Below are 12036 nucleotides of genomic sequence, written 5' to 3'. Positions count from 1 at the left end.
GGCTGGGGGTGGCGGTATTTATAAGGAAAGAGACTATTTCAACCAGAAGCATTTGTAACGGCAAAGTTAAAGAGATCCTCACCCTGCACACTTTCCCTGCTCCTACCTTACATGTTGCGTCCTTGCGAAGAAGATTATGTTAATTATATAATTACTGCCTCTGTTTTGTGTATCTAAGTATGGTGTGAAAATGTCTGTAACTTCACTAATAAATAATAGATACACTATATAGGTTAAATTTTTTTGCTACTCTAGCCAGATACCACAGCCCTTTTAAAAAATGTAACCTTAAGTTATCCCTTCAATTTTCCACTCAAAACACTCAGCATTTGAATAGGTGCAACAGCCTCTCCCTGTAAACTTCCACATAGAGAATTAACTAGCACATTAACTAACCAGGTAGGTTATTCAATTTTGAGTAGCTCTAGCTCTTAAAAAATATTTTTGGTACTGAATTGAAAATTACTTCTTTGAAAATTTTACCCATAACCCTGCTCTGTCCTCTGTAATAGTGAAAATTATCTAGCTGACATTTCTCTTGACAGAGTATCAATATCTGAAGACTATTATTACATCTATAAAAGCTCTTCTCTGAGCTAAACATCCAGGTCATAACTTATAAGACAATCTTCAGACTCTTTGCTATCCTAGGTTCCCTCATGGCTGTTTTGCACCCATGAGAGGAAATAAAGATTTTGGATTTTATGTGCATTGCTGCTCCAAAAGCTTTGCATAAGCCCTATGTGTTTCTTCCTCTGTGTGCACAGGAATGTCACACTGGGTCTGGTGCTGAGGAGTCGCAAGCTAGTGGCATCATTTCCTCAGGTCTGTACAGAATTGGCAGCCAAGGGAATGTGGCACTGAAAAGAGCAACTGCTTCCTCTACTTCTTACTAAGATGTAAATTGATGGTGCCATTCACCCAAGCAAATGACTTGGGAACAGAGCATTCCTTTGTCATAGAATTGTATGAGGTTGATTTACACCAGCAGGGTCAAAATTATTTCAAAAGATCTAAATACATATAGTGCTGCCACATTTACTGCTACACTCAACAAATACTTATTACACAACAATCATATTTAGGATGTACCCTGGAAAACTAGGGAACTAGCAGTGAACAAGACAGACGACAATCCCCGCCCTTGTGAAACTGACATTCTAGCCATCGTATGTGAGTTTACTTATAACTTACAGCTATTGACAAGTGAAGTGAGCCCATTAGGTTCACATTAGGTCACTAAACACACTTAAAGTAATGTTTTTTGGTGCATTTTAAACAATTTTCAAAGTCACACTTCAATGGATATACTAAACCTAGAAATATATTAATATGCTATAATTGAGAAGGCAGAATTTACTTTTATGAAATATATACACACTTAAAGTAATGTTTTTTGGTGCATTTTAAACAATTTTCAAAGTCACACTTCAATGGATATACTAAACCTAGAAATATATTAATATGCTATAATTGAGAAGGCAGAATTTACTTTTATGAAATATATAAAGGAGACTAAGGCCTGTAAGTTAATTATTATATATAAAGTAGTTTGAATTTTTTCTTTCCTACAAGGTCCCTTCCACTTTCATTCTTTTCTTTTCTTTGTACGTATGTTATGTCACTGGAAATAATGATCCTGACATACAAGACATATACTGAGGGCTTAATGTGTGTCTGGCATTGTCTTATGTGCAACTTGTGAAGTTTGTAAGCAGTGCTATATTTCTACTTTGCAGTAGAGAAAACTTTTATTTGGAGACGTTAACTCGCTTATTCAGAGGAACATGACAAGTGTCAGAGCTGGGTTTTAAAACCACGGTCTGTACAAGTGAAGCATATGGGCCTAAGCAGTTACACTCCTCAGTTTGTACTCTGCACAATATTCTGCATATATGGCTTCTATCCTTCCATATTATTCAACTGTCACAAATAGAAGATAACTATTCATTCACGTAGCATATCTGCTGAGCACTTACCATGTGCTAGACATTATCTAAGCACTAGAAAGCCTTTATGAGTGAAGCAAACTCATAAAATCATTTTTTAGAGAAATCCAGTTCCCAGGACTTTGTGTTTAGGAAGCTGTGCTTAAAATCTTTAAGTACCCAGTGATAAATACTTAACAATAAAACATTTTAAAATAATTTTTCAAGCAAAATATAAATAGCTTTGCATTTTTTTTTCAGATTGCAAAGAATACAAATAGTAAAGGGTTAAGAAGCTTATTTAATGTATTATAAAAAAAAAAAAGCAGGAAACTAGAATGGAAATAAGATCCTTTAGAGAAGACAATAAATCTGCCTTTAGCATTTCCTCCCCTGCAGCTGGGCCACCTCCCTCTCTGCTCTGCTGTTGGTAGCCAGCCTGGAGCAGTCAGCTAATGGCTCCCAGCATGAAGCCAGCAGTCTTAATGTCCTCTCTTCTCTCCCCACAAGTTCTAGCAGCAGCTCCTGAAGAAGTGATCAGAGCACTTCTAGTTTCACTGTTTCAGTTTTTCCATGAGCATTAAACTGCCAAAAGAATTATATTTTCTTTTCCAAAAAGTCTGACATTAAAAGGATTGTTCTGAGATTATGCTTGATCTAGGTATAAATTTTTCTCATAGAAAGTGTCAAGTGTCACATAGGTAGATGAGAAAATATTTGATGGGCATAAATTACTCCACAGGTAATCTTTATAGAACGCATATATTCCCTGTATCAGAAAAAGGCTTTCCTATACTTTATATAACATCCATTAGCCATTTTTCTAGAATGAAAAACATTACATCTACAGCTCACTTTTAGACGATTTTTTTCCTGCAAATAAAAAGTAAGTTACTAGCAATATATCTTTACATAAAGGTTATAAACTTCATTTTCTATTGCACTGATAATACCTATAGGCCTCATTATAAATGTGCAAACCTCTGGTCACTTTCCTTATAACTTATAACTGAGATTTTCAAACATTGGTATTTATTCTCATTAGATTTTCAATCACTCTACATCCAAAAACCAGTTGCTCTTCTTTTTACTTTAGAAAATTATCTGAACGTCAGGAAACTTAATGCTTTGCAGCATTTCCAAAATCGAGAATAGTTACTAGCACATAGTAGGTACTCAATAAATATTTATAATCATGTGAATAAATGAGATAAAAGCCACAAATGAAACATACTGTATTATTCCTACTTCTTACCAATGAAAAATCATAGTAGCTAAGCAAGCTTGACAAAACATTGTACTTAGATAGAACAATATTTATAAATCTACAATTGTTTCCTAAAAGATACCATCTCTTAAATATGTGTAGCAGCTCTTTTCTTGGTAGTTCTTTTTCTCTTTCTCTCTTGTTCTGCCTCTCAGTCTCTCTCTCTCTCTTCCTCTCTCTTTCACACACACATACAACATAGAAAGAATCCTGAGTTTCATTCCAATTCTTTATGCACAAGAATCCATATAATTGGAACATAAATTCTGTTTGAAGATCACACATGAAAACTTTTCATTCGTCAGTGTCTCCAAGCACCACGCATGTGAAAGGGAGCAGAGTATGGGACTCCAAAATGTGTCACATTGGCATGTGGGTTATTTTGAACTGAAGGCAATCAAGATGCAGCAGACTCAAGATAAACTTTTACCTTTCCTTTAACTACCTAAGAAGAATTTAGATACGGGGTCTGGCTCAGAGAGAGAGCTATTATTAGGAATAATCTTTATCTGAATGACCTATCTGTATGGCAAGGCAAACATCTAATTATCAAATATCTGCTCTTTTATTGTCCTGTGAATTACCCTCTTCCCCTCTGAAGCCGCAGGCCCCTATCCCATTGGTTAGCTCAGGATGTCATGTAAGCCTCCACTGCCTGACTTGCCCTTGGGTCTTATATTTTGTGGAGCTCCCATACGTATGAAGTTAAATTTTTCTCCTGTTAATCTATCTTACGCCAATTTAATTATCAGACCAGCCAAAGAACCTAGAAGGGAAGAAGGAAAAGTCTTCCTCCCCAACACATTATTTCTCAAAGGCTGGGTTTGCATGGGCGCTTGCAGGATGCTGCTTTCATCACTGACTCAGGTTTTATCAGAATTGGATTGCACTCTTTATTTCCAAATCCCTTGATTTAAATTCTATACCAAATAAAAATCCAAATACATTACCAAATAGAGTTAACTCTCATGTCACTATTAGTTTAGTTTAGTTTAGACTTCATGAATAAAATTAGTTTGCGATTGATTATGAGAATATAAACATGCAGCTGGGACTGTAAAGGGGTTTTCCTGACAGAGGGGAAAAGTAGAGTTAAAATATTCAGTCTTGGGTCTCCTACATAATTCATACCACTTCTGGAACTGAGTGCATTATTTTTCAAGTGATTCAATACAATTAAAAAATTGATCAGATTTGAACTGAGAATTTGTTTGCAGTTTTCAAGACTATTACACATATGTATACCCTTTTGTCTATCTTGAGCCCTGAGGGAAAAGAGGGAGGTAAAAATCAAAGAGACTATAATCACATAACTACATTACAGTAGATCATCATTGTAGACAGAAGACCATAGAGGGGATAGTGTGGAGAGCTGCTAGCTTAGGAACTCAATGCAGATTTAAGGCATGAAAATCCTGTGGCTAATCAATTCAGAGTACTGTAATGTCTCTACTTTCCTGCTTCATTTTTATTCCTCTCTATCCTCCTTCCTTTCTTGATTTATTCAAAAAATAACAACTATTGGAAACCTAATATGTGCTAGACACTGTTCATATGCTAGAAACATAGTAGTAAAAAACAGGCAGAAATTCCCTTTTTAACAAAGCTTGTATTACAGTGATTGGAGAAAAAGATAATTCACAAATAAATAACTAAAATATATGCCACAACATATGTTAGTAAGTGCCATGGGGTGTGGGTGATTGGGGATGGGTCTCCCTAAGGTTGCAACATTTGAGATCTGGATAGCAAGAAGGAGGCAGCCATGTGGAAATCAGAATAAAAAGCACTCTGGGAAGACAGTACAGCTATTGCAATATCTGTAAGTGAGAAACAAGCCTGGTGTGTTCAAGGAACAGAATTAAGGTCAGCAAAGGTAGGAGAGGCTCTGATAGTTTTGTTTAGGCCTGTGGTTCACATTTTAAGGCTTATCCACCACATCCCACTTCCTCCTGATAGTTTGTCTTTGCCTTTGTCACTGCAACCAGATGATTAATGGTGCTTTTTATGAGTACTCTAGCAAATACATCATTTTAGACTTTTATTGGGCACAAAGCACAAAGAGTATGCCATTTCAGCCTCCAGTATTTTGATGAAGAAATATTGTTATTTACTCTAAGTAACAGAAACCATTTATTTTTAAATATGAAAACTATGAAAAAAAAAAAAAAAACCAACCTGGTTTGACCTGACTCGGTGTTTATCCTTCCCCTTGTCATTTACAGGTTGCTTCTGGACTTCTCATGACCTTGAACTGCCTCTGACTCATTAAAAGAGTTTGATTCTGAGTGTTAATCCTCACACAGGAAACTTCCCTTCACCCCTTAGCGGAAGCCACAGATTGCACCTTGCTCTCCTGAGTCATACTGCCTCTCTCACGTCTACTTTTTAGAGCCAAAGGCCTTCACAGACCATACAGTTAATTTCCCCCCATGTGACAATTTCTCCTCTGTATGTACTTTTTCTACTCTTTGTGAAGCAAAGAGTGAAAGGGGTTGGAGTCAGAAAGGCTTTGGTATAAGGACTGGCTCTTGTCCTTTTCAATGTTATGATCTTGGGCCATTTATTTATTAACTTCTTTAAGCTTCAGTTTTTTCCTTAAAGAAGATAATTATAAGACACAATGAGTTTATATATGTAAAGAATACAGTAGATTTCCAAGCATCAGAACAACATATGCATTACCTGCTACCCTCATCTTCCTCATCTTCCTCATCTTCATTTTCATCATTTGCATACCTTTTCCTTAGAGCAATGGTTCTCAAAGTATTGTCCCTGGACCAGCAGTGAGTGTTCCCTGGCAATGCAAATTCTCTGAAGTGGGCCCTAGGAATCTATGTTTTGCCAAACCATCCTGGTGATTCAGATGCATGCCAATGTCGCATTAGAGAAAATACATTACGTTATTATGTTTGTTCCTAGCTGTTCATAATTAAATTCCTTAGATGTGCTGGAGTAAGTAGCTCAGAAATTGTAATATCTTTAAAAAAAACTTCCTAGACAATTATTTTAAACAAAATTACTTATATTTAGGACAAAGCTCATATGCAATGCAAGTAAAAGATAGAAAAACAAAATGTATTTTTTTCTCTCAGAGATAACTCTAGTTGCATTCAAATGTCAGAATAATCCTCTGAAAATTCTCAAAGAAGTCAAAGAAGGCATAATTGCTCCTAGGAAGTTTTCATACTGGCTTGAAGTCTTATAAAAACTTAACCATAAAATGAAATTGTGTCACTTAATGATATATGTGATTTTTTTATAATCTCAGAAATTAGATGTATCACTTTAAAGTGCAATGTAGTAATAAATATATGAAACTGCCAACTTTATCAAAGTTCAAACTTTTTGGCTGAAGAGGCCACTAGGATTTACATGAAACATAGTAGAAATCTTTTTTTTTTTTTTACAATTCCCCTTAATATGTGAAGTTTACATCCTCTATTCCATGACATACTGGCCTCTTACATAAGGATGGTAACATAAGCTGCATCAGCAGAACATATTCACATCTAATACGGTCTCTAGAATGTTTGATTTTTGTGCAAACTCTGGTATATTCATGAAATAATTAATAAGGGATGTGACAATTAAGAATAAAATCTGTAGCTGCAATGCAGGATAAATTCATCTAAGAGTAGTCTGCCTTTTGGTCCTGTTCTAAAGCAGTGGTTTTTAACTTCTTTTTTTTTTTTTCAGGAGAACATTTTTTACCAATCTCGTAAGAAACAAAAATATAAAAATATACAGTATTGTTTCAACCAATATTAGCATAAAATTATTTCACTTACAGTTCAAATGCATATCTATTCTTACTTTAAATTCAATCAAAGGGAATTAGGTTTCCTTGGATAAAAATGAAAAAGGTGAAACTGAATATCACATTGTCAGAGACAATTCTCCATGCATTGCTTGTATTTATTTTTGCACATCTTACGAGCAAGACACTTATTGTCCTTTTGCTTCAAACTATCTTTGCGAAGGTATCTGCATAGCAAACAGCCTTGGAAGATAGAGGTAATGTCTGTCTCCAGAGCAAAGGGCATATTTGTTTACTATTAGTAAAATAAAGATAAAGTCACCCTCTGGGGCAAAGAGAGTATCATCTTTCATCCTATTATAAAAAGATACGAGTTCGCTAAGTGAGGGTTCCTCAGCTGTGATGCAAACCTGCTATTCGTACAAGATCCACCCAAGTCTTCCACGTTGCCCCGTGTAACCTGGGGGCATACGGAACCAATACAAATGCTAACACTGGGCTACTACCATCTCCGTTGAGTAATAAAATCCTCTGACTCTGACCCAGGAAAGCTGTCTCTTTGCTTTTGTCCATAAAACACTGTCAGGCTAAATTTTCAGCTTGCATGCAGGTACTTCGTACAATATACATGTGACAAACACAGTCATATTTGAGCCTCATAATTCTTTCAGTCTGTTTCTGTATTTTGATTTGGTTGAATATTTTTCAGAAGTGAATCTAGTTTACACAGGTACATATCTGCTAGTAGTGACTGTACTGTAGTCGCTCCCATAGCAATTTAAATATCTCTCAAAGAACTAACAGGGAAAATTGAAAAAAAAGGAGCCGTAGGCATTTTGTTTTAAATATTAAATCATAAATATTGTTTACTGTCTAAATTTTTTACTATATGTGTAAAATTCAAAGAAGCCTTCCTGAAACTTGTAATACACACTAACCCCATTCATGACATAGTACAATACAACAAAAAGCCCATTAAATCTCCATTGTACAAAATTTTACCAAAACCATTGTTTTTTTAACAAGTTATGTGTTAATTTGACAGCATTATATATTGTATATCGATGTTTTTGTAATAATTTTAACACATGTATTTCAAATAAAAGAGAAATCATATATTTGAAAAAAAACTTTAAGAATCTCTTCTGTACCCTAGTTTTCTGTTTTAAGTCTGCAAATAACATTGCTTTCAATTCTCCTTTCATGAAGATACTTCAGGAGGTTAAAATAGCAGTTTGGTCATATTTCCTCCCTATCTGAGTTCAAGTCACTGCCAGGATATTGAGAACTAGGACCTCCTGCAGCTGGCTCCCAGGCCACAGGACAAAACTAGAGATTTTTGGTTCAGGAGGAGCTCTTATGCAACTTGTTTAAATAAAATTTATCTCAAGATTAAAAAAGAAATTGAAAGACTGCGTGAGTGGTTTTAAATTATAATCAGTCTCAGATACGTATTAATTAAAACAATAGAAAATAAATTTAAAAATACAATGGAAAGAATTAGCAATAAAAAATAAATAGAACAAGTAGCAAGAAATAACAGAAATCTATCAATATAGAAACCTGAATATAAAATTAAACTTTATTTCAAAAAAACTGAATTGTGGAAAATAAGAAAATTTAAATGTATTCTCTCCAGCAGAAGTGCTAAAACTTTGTAAATAAAGCAAACAGACAGTTCTCCAGAGACTAAAGCAATTTGTCAAAATGTGAGGTGAATATAATTTTATGTTTGAGGTGAGGTTTTTCTGTGACCTTACTGAAACACCTAGAATCCCTAGGAGTAGAAAGGGACTTCAGCGCAAAAGCAACACTTCCTTAACAGTCTCTTAAAATATTTAGCCATAAAGTTTTGTCTATTCTGGGAACCTAGAGCATAATCTTACTCAATTTAAGGGAAAGGTGTTAATTAACTTAGACCTTTTAATTTCAATATTTTAAAATATGCTTCAAGTACTAGAAAGTTTGGCTCAGAGAAGAGTTATTTTATAACACCAAGTTAACATGGCTATACAAAATTCTAGTATACGTATCGCCACTGTATCCTGGCTTTTTTGGTAACGTATCAGTTACATTTCTAATGGCAGCCTCAAAATTTCCATGACCGAAGGTACATGAAGGTAAGGGATGGTGTATGGGTTGAGGAGATACATGAGGTTGTATTTTTATTGCATTTCCATAAATGGAGCAAATGTTAATTGCCCATGTCAAACACAGCATGGAATCTTATGGAGATAAAGGGATGGTAGAGTTTACTATTAAGCCTCTACTTGACATTTTTCTTATAACTTGTTTCATAACTTTTGTCTATATATAGAGTTCAAACTTGTACTTTATTAGGAAGAAAGGATCTATTGCTTAGTTTCCCTCCTTTATAGTCAGTGTACAATTACTTAGAATATTATTACACTCATAATTGATCACCCAAGACAAATCCAGACATATTTTATGTGCTTCTTATTTTCATAACATTAACTGTTTTCTCATAATGTTTGGCTTCCCATCATATAAATGATTTGTGAAATTTTATATTCTGTATGTGACTCCAATACACATAGAACTGTGAGTGAGAGAGAGAGAGAGAGAGAGAGAGAGAGAGAGAGAGAGAGAGAGAGAGAGAGAGTGTGTTTCCAGTCTAGTTTCTTAGCGAAAAAAAAAAAAGACAATATAGTAAAATTTACTTAAAATGGAAAGGGTCTTCTAGGAGCCCGAGGACATCATAGTCTAGTCAGTCAGTAGACCAGCAAGGTATAGGTGACCTGAAAAAGGTGACTGCAACACAAGCCATGTGTGCTGTAAGAGGAGAACATGGACTGTAGAAACACACAAGGGGAAGCACCTGACTAGACATGGGAAGAATCTGGAAAAGCTTTCAGGAATCTTTCATTTGGCTCTCCAGCTCTATCTCCACCTTTCTCAGCTGGCAGATTATGTGGACCATGTGAACAGCTCCCAAGCCTCTGACTTCGAGGAGGTTCAGTCAACAGGGAGCCCCAGTGCTGGATTGGACTAAGCAAGATGAATATATTCACTGAATTTATTATTTTAGCCCAGGTTATTGCATTACCATTTGTGTGTTACCTATATTCTGCCTAAATTTTTGTAAATAGATCCTTCTTCAAATATTTGAGTGATCTGAGTGTGAAATCTCTTTCTGGTTGGAACCCTGATTTAGAAAAACCTGAGTCTTGAGGAATAAATAGGAGAGCAAAGAATTTTTGAGGGAACTATAAGAGGTATTGAGTAAATAAAAGAAAGTTGCAGGAGATGGAGGTACAAAGGATGTATATGCATTTTATGGAGACGATCCCAAAGACAATAAAGAACTATTAAAAGATTTCAGGTAAAGTAGTGATATAATCCTGTTTGCATTTTAGAAAGACTACTTGTGCATCCATTTAGAAAAGGGTTTTGGAGGGAAGCTAGACTTAGACCAATTAGCAACCTAAAGTAATAAGCTAGTAAGAGAAACGGTGATGGAGAAAGAAGAGAACTCGGAGAACAGCGAGGTCATGTGAGGTCTGAGGGGAAGGCGACTCCTAGTTGTCTGGTTTAGATAACTGAGTAAATAGAGGTGTAATTAATCAACTGAGGAAGTAGTTTGAATAGCATCTGAAGTGAAGATTCATGAGTCAATTTGACAGTAAGATGTCAGAGTAGTATTCAGGTTAGGATATAAGAAGCAGATTAATGTGTCAAATATTTTGGCTGGACATACTGTAACGCAGCAATATAGAGATTTGAAGAAGTATTAGTGGTTCAATTAGAAGTAGTAAACACAAGTAATAGAGCATGAAGGGCATAATGCATCAGTAAGTGTCTACAGGGAAGCAAATAAGAAAGGACGTAAGATGTACAAAAGTGCTATCCATGAAAGTTCAAGCATATCACATTCAAAGAGAACCCTGAGTCAAGTGGATAGGTTCACTTGAGATATTCTCAGAGGTACTGCTACCCTAATTTACCTATTGTCTGTGACACTGTACCAAGATTCTACCAACACAAAAGCTTATTATGGCTTAATAGTGTTTTAAACCATGGTTAATAAAATCATAAGCAAACACAAGGAAAAGCACAAGAATAGCACATATTTGAGTTTTTAGATATCAAACACTATTTTAAGCATTTTACATAGATTTAATTCTCTATTCCTGTAAAAAATTACGAGATGTTGGTAAGTATTATTATTAACTCCATTTTGCCAGTGAGGGAAATGAGGCTCAGACAGGCTCAAGGTCACACAGAAAGTATATGAAGAACCCAGGAAATCTGACTACATAGCAGTAAATTATATAGGGCCTATCCCCAGAAAGTGTTCTTAATAGCAAAGACAAACTTTGTAGGATATTGATATTTATTAGGTTACAAGAGTAAATCATCTCTTTGGAAAGAAATCTCTTATTATCTTATTTCATTATAGCACTTACTAATATCAAATATTTTCTTACCATGTTTATATCTGTTATCATGCATTAAGAAAACAAAATAAATGAAAGGATTAAGTCTGTCTCTCTTCTTCACCACTATATCTTCCATGCTCAGAATGATGTCAGGCAAAAATTGGGGGGGGGTGCATTCAGTGAGAGATGATTTGAAATGGTTGTTCATTCATTTATTAGCTATGTGATTTCTGCGTTAGTAACCTGACTTGAGCTTAGATTCTTCTTCTATAAAAAGAGATATTATAATAACTATTACTTAGGGTTCCCCTTTATTCCTCCTTATCTTACCTTTCCTGCAAGTCTTCTTGGCCACTACTGTTAATGTTTTTTCCAATTATGAGGTCATCCTACCTATTCCTTAAATTAGTCAGTGATATATACGTGACTGTTTTTCACAAGCATTCTGCATCTAGCTATAACATTCTTAGGTGTGTGGATTATGATATAAATGTGATACAAAAATAAAACTCAAATGTCTTTATATACTAAATTAAGAGGAAATCCTTGGTACACTTTTATTTCAATATCAAAAAGCTAAATTTATGTGAATTATAAAATAGGTGAATGGTTTCAGAAAGAGCACTTATTCTTCTAATTACATTAAATCTGTATTTTAGCTTTTAAAAAGTTACTCCTGAG

General features: G+C 34.9%; 1 protein-coding gene across 3 annotated transcripts in view; it reads right to left on the bottom strand.

The window, feature by feature from the left end:
- GRID2 (glutamate ionotropic receptor delta type subunit 2) overlaps positions 1 to 12036 on the bottom strand; it is a 1267610-nt gene that overhangs the window by 543290 nt on the left and 712284 nt on the right. The gene's annotated exons all lie outside the window — the stretch shown is intronic.

This window comes from Camelus ferus, chromosome 2 (assembly GCF_009834535.1).
Source record: "Camelus ferus isolate YT-003-E chromosome 2, BCGSAC_Cfer_1.0, whole genome shotgun sequence".
Classification (NCBI taxonomy): domain Eukaryota; kingdom Metazoa; phylum Chordata; class Mammalia; order Artiodactyla; family Camelidae; genus Camelus; species Camelus ferus.
The sequence above is the reverse complement of the archived record's forward strand: the minus strand, read 5'-3'. Positions and strand labels throughout refer to the sequence as shown.